The sequence below is a fragment of the Chrysochloris asiatica genome, unplaced genomic scaffold, assembly GCF_000296735.1.
Source record: "Chrysochloris asiatica unplaced genomic scaffold, ChrAsi1.0 scaffold00291, whole genome shotgun sequence".
NCBI classification, from domain to species: domain Eukaryota; kingdom Metazoa; phylum Chordata; class Mammalia; order Afrosoricida; family Chrysochloridae; genus Chrysochloris; species Chrysochloris asiatica.
Window position 1 is genome coordinate 3,480,562 of NW_006408809.1, and position 5,192 is coordinate 3,485,753.

Consider the following 5,192-nt stretch of genomic DNA (forward strand, 5'->3'; position numbering starts at 1 on the left):
TTTAAAATTTAGAAAGGTATGCAACAAGGTTGTATTCTTTCACCATACTTATTCAAACTGTGTATGCTGAGCAAATCATCCGAGAAGCTGGGTTCTATGAAGAAAAACGTTGCATCATTAACAACCTGCGATATGCAGATGATACAACCTTGCTTGCTGAAAGTGAAGAGGACTTAAAATATTTTCTGATGAAGATCAAACAGCACAGCCTTCAGTATGGATTACATCTCAATGTAAAGAAAAGAAAAATCCTCACCACTGAACCAATAAACAACATTTTTATCAATGGAGAAAAGATTGAAGTTGTCAAGGACTTCATTCTTCTTGGATCAGCTATCAACTCTCATGGAAGCAACAGTCAAGAGATCAGATGACGTATTGCATTGGGCAAATCTGCTGCACAAGACCTTTTTGGTGTTGAAGAGCAGAGATGTCAGCTTGAGGATTAAGGTGCACGTGACCCAAGCCATGGTATTTTCAATAACCTCATATGCATGTGAAAGCTGGACAGTGAATAAGGAAGACCATGAAAGAATTGATGCTTTTGAGTTATGGTGTTGGCGGAGAATATTGAAAGTGCCATGGGCTGCCAATATCTGTGCTGGCTAGGTTGGGTTTGACTGGTATTGGCTGATATCTATCATTGATCAGTTTGTATCGGAGCTGATATTGGTTCCTGGTGGCACTGTAGGACTAGCACTGTACTGCTAGCTGCAAGGTCAGTGGTCAAACCCACCAGCCACTCCTTGGAAACTCTCTACAAGGTCACTACGATTTGGAACCTACCTAACAGTGTGTAACATCAACAATATTGGCTCTTGTCCAGTGGATGGAGCTGCAAAAGGTACAGTTGTGTCTGAACTGTATGAACATGTTTGCTTTCTCCTGTCTGGTAGGACAAGTCCTGTCTGGTAGGACAAGAGGAGAAAACACGCAAAGGAAAACAAAACAGAACAAATAAACATGTAAATCACAGTAAAAACAGAATACAATAAAGGGGAAAAAATAAACAAAAGTAGGTAACAACTAGACAAAAATAATATAATAACTGAGAAGAGAAAAGAGAGACAGGAAAATAGAGCTGTGCGAGAGAAAATTAAGAAGAAAAAAAACACTAAAAGCAGAAATAGGGGAGATGAAAAGAAACAGAGAAAAATCAAGAGGAAAATAAGAAAAAAAGGGTAGAAATGAGAAACAGAAGAAAAAACAAAAGCAGACATGGAAAGGATAAAAATCAAGGAAAGGGAAAAGAGAAAGAAGGAGAAGAAAGAATAAACCAACAAAAATAGTGACAATAACAAAAGGAAAAATAAATTAAAAACCAGTGCAGTTGTTGGCCCCAGAGAGGAGGAAATCTGAGGACTACTGCCAGTCAAGGAGATGATTGGAAGAGTGATGGCTGAGTTCCCAGCTCTAGATGGAATTCCTATAGACCTAGGTGCTTTGTTCAGGATACCCAATCCAGAAGTCGTTCATTGAGGCCCTTCAGGTTGCTAGTTTTGATATCTTTCAAAACCAGAGGGCAGCTGGGTAAAGGTTGGCTGATTACAAAGGTTCCTGCTAGTCTAACTCTTTCCAAGGGTTCTATCAATCTGGAGCAGAGTGAGCAGTGTCTGCACTGGAGGTAGATGATGGTGGGGGTCAGCCTCACCTCTGTTATCCAGGAGAGTGTGAAGAACAAGAAAGGAATCCCATTTTTTCCATCACAATGCGAATCTGCAATATGCGGCTACCATCTAGCTGTCTCTCCAAAGCTGCTTGCAAAAGTTCGAGATGGCCGCACCATTCTGTCCAGCAGTCTGCTCACCAGTCAGTGAACAGACTTTTGCCACCTGTGCTCAGTTCCTCCTTTCAGTAGGTATTCTGAACACTCATCTAACTGTTCCTCTGAAGCTAAAGGTTACAGTATCTGTGTCTGTGTCTGTTTCACTTGGTCTTCTGTATTTTTTTTTAATAGCATGTCTGCCTAGTCTGCCATCTTGCCAGAAGTCCTTTTTCTATTTTTAAATGTTATTTGTTTTGTTGTTGTTTAACAGTTTATACATGTATAAATTCAGTGACATGGATTACATTCTTGGAGTTGTACAACCATCTCACTACCCTTAGTTGAGTTGTTCCTCTCCATTAACATAAACTCACTTCCCTATAAGCTTCTATCTGATCTTCTGAGTTATTGTCAGTTTATCCCATATAGATAGATCTTAATGGAATACAATACTCAAGGCATACATTCTTTACTAGTTAAGCTAAACTATTTGGTTTTTAAAAGACTTCAGGGGATATTTTTTGGTTTAAGGCTTAAAGATGATCTCTAACAATAGTTTCAGGGATTCAGCCAGCCTCCACAATTCCAAAAATCTGGAGTCTGTGAGAATTTGAATTCTGTTCTACATTTTCTCCCTTTTGATCATAATTCATCTATAGAATCTTTAAACATAATATTCAGTAATGGTAGCCAGGGACCATCCAGGTCTTCTGGTCTCATGACGAAGGAGGCAGTTGTTCATGGAAGCTTCCTAGGGGTCTCAAAGGCTGATTTTTCAGAAGAAGATCAGCAAGCCTTACTTCCTAATCTGTTTAGTCTGGAAGTGTCACTGAAACCTGGTCAGCATCACAGAAAATTCAGGCCTCTACTAATTCAGGCCTCTACTAACAGACAGGAGCCATGGTGTCACGCTGTGGGTTAATGCACTGGACTGCAAGGTCATTTAAGCCACAATGTCATTGGTTCAAGCTCACCAGCCACTCCTTGGAAACCCTATGCAGGGTCACTATGGGTTGGAACCGACTCGATGGCACACAACAACAATAACAACTAACAGACAAGTGGTGGCTGTACTTGAGTTGTATTGTCCAGGAATTAAACCTGGATCTCTCTCCCATGTGGAAAGTGTGAATTCTAACACTGAATCACCACTGCCTTTGTTATCCATTTAGAGTCTAGTTTTGTCTTTGCTACGAGGTGAAACGCCGTTTTTATTTTTTGATAACTATTTCCTCAGTATTATTTACTAAGTAATTCAATCCTTTCCTCACTGATTTGAGGTGTCTATCAAATCCCAAATAAAAACAAAAAGTATATATGTTTGAGGGAACAAGATGATGCTTCAATGGTCTACATGTTCCTGTATCATACTGTTTAGTTGACTATGGTTTTATAGAATGGGTTAGTATCTTGTGTCATTCACCCCATTTTTGTTCTTCTTTTACAATTTTATCTCAGTTACATGTGGACCTAGTTTGGAAAGTTTTTCAAATTACTATAAAAAAATCATTCTGGGATTTGGATTGTAATTGCATTGAAGTTATTTTGAAGCAAATTTACACTTTATAATATTAATTTGTTCCATTTTTGAAAGTGGTTTGAGGCTTTAATTATTCAGTCTTTGTTCATATCCCTTTAATAGAGTTTATTTTTCCCCAATAAAATTCTTTTGCATTCTTTGGTAGTTTAATTCTTAGACGCTTTACATTCTTATTGCTACTACAAATAATCTTTACTTTCTACTGTATTTTCTGGTTAGTTATTGCTGATATAGAAAAATACTATTGATTTTTCAATACTGATCTTGTATCTGGCAATCTTGTTGATTTCTCTGGGGTTTTCTTTGTAAATGGTAATATTGATAAGTAATGACAATCTTGTTGTTTCCAATCCTCAGACAGTCTTTTTAAAATTCTTATTGGTCAGGTACTATTGTCAACAGTAGCAGCGGTGACAGAGGAATTCTTATTTAGTATTTAACTCTAAAGGGAATTTGTCTTGAAATTGTTCAACAATTCTGTATTTACTAGAATAGGTTTGTTTGTTTGTTTTTAATCAAATTAAGACAACTCTCTTCTAGTCACTATTACAGTTTTTCATTTTTAATCATGCATGTGTTCAATTTTATCAAAAGACTTTTTGATCTATTAAGATATTTATGGAATTTTCCTCTCTGGAGTCTATAAATTGAGAGAAATACATGAAAAATTATCTGATGTGAAATATATTTGCATTCCTAGGGTAAATTTTTATTTGAGGTTTTTGTATATTTGTTCATAAGTTATACTGACTTATTTAAGATGACCAACTGTCCTAGTTTGCCCAGAACCCACCACCTCAGTTTTAAAACTGGAAGTCTCATGTCCCAGGCAAAGCATGATGGTTAGTCACCCTACCTCTGATTAACTTTTCTTATACTGCTTCTGGTTGGTAGAACAAGGGCCTCCGTCCTGGTGTGGTGCTGTGGGTTAATGCAAAGCCGTTTGAACTGCAAGGTCTGTGGTTCAAGCTCACCAGTTGCTCCTCGGAAACCCTATACAGGGTCATTATGAGTCGGAACCGACTCGACTGCAACTAACAACAATAACAAAGATGTGTACAGAGTCCTGGTGTAGCGCTGTGGGTTAATGTGCTGGACTGAAAACTTGGTTTGAACCACAAGGTTGTCAGTTCAAGCACACCAGCCACTCCTTGGAAAACCTATTCAGGTTCGCTATGGGTCAGAACCAACTTGACAGCACGTAACAACAACAGCAACAACAAAGATATGTACATTCTAATCCCTTTTGTTGTTGTTAAGTGCCGTTGAGTTGATTCCGACCCATAGCTACCCTGTATAGGGTTCCCAAGGAGCTGCTGGTGAGCTTGAACCACCGACTTTGCAGTCTAACGCATTAGCCCACAGCATCACATCAGGATCCCTAGAACCTATGAATATGCTGTATTACATGACTAGGAAGAGTTAAGGTTGCAAGCAGAAATAAGGTTGCTAATTTTCTGACGTTAAAATAGGGAAGTTATCCTGGATCATCTGGGTGAATCCAATAGAATCACAAGGATCCTTAAATGTGGAAAAGGGATGTAGAAGATTCACTATCAGAGTACTGCAGTTTGAAAAGGACTCAACCAACTATTCTTGGCTTTGACAAAGGCTACAAACCAAAGAATGCAAGTAATCTTTGTTGCTGTTGTTGTTAAGTGCCATGGAGTCAGTCTGACTCATAGCAACCCTGGATAGGGTTCCAAGGAGCAGCTGGTGAATTTGAACTATCAACTTTGTGGTTCACAATCCAGTGTTGATCTTACAGCGCCACACCAGGCATCCAGGTAGTCTCTAGAAGCTGGAAAAAGCAAGAAAACAGATTCTCCCCCCAGGTGCCTCCAGAAAGGAACAGACCACACTAAACTTTTTTTTTTTTTTTTTTTT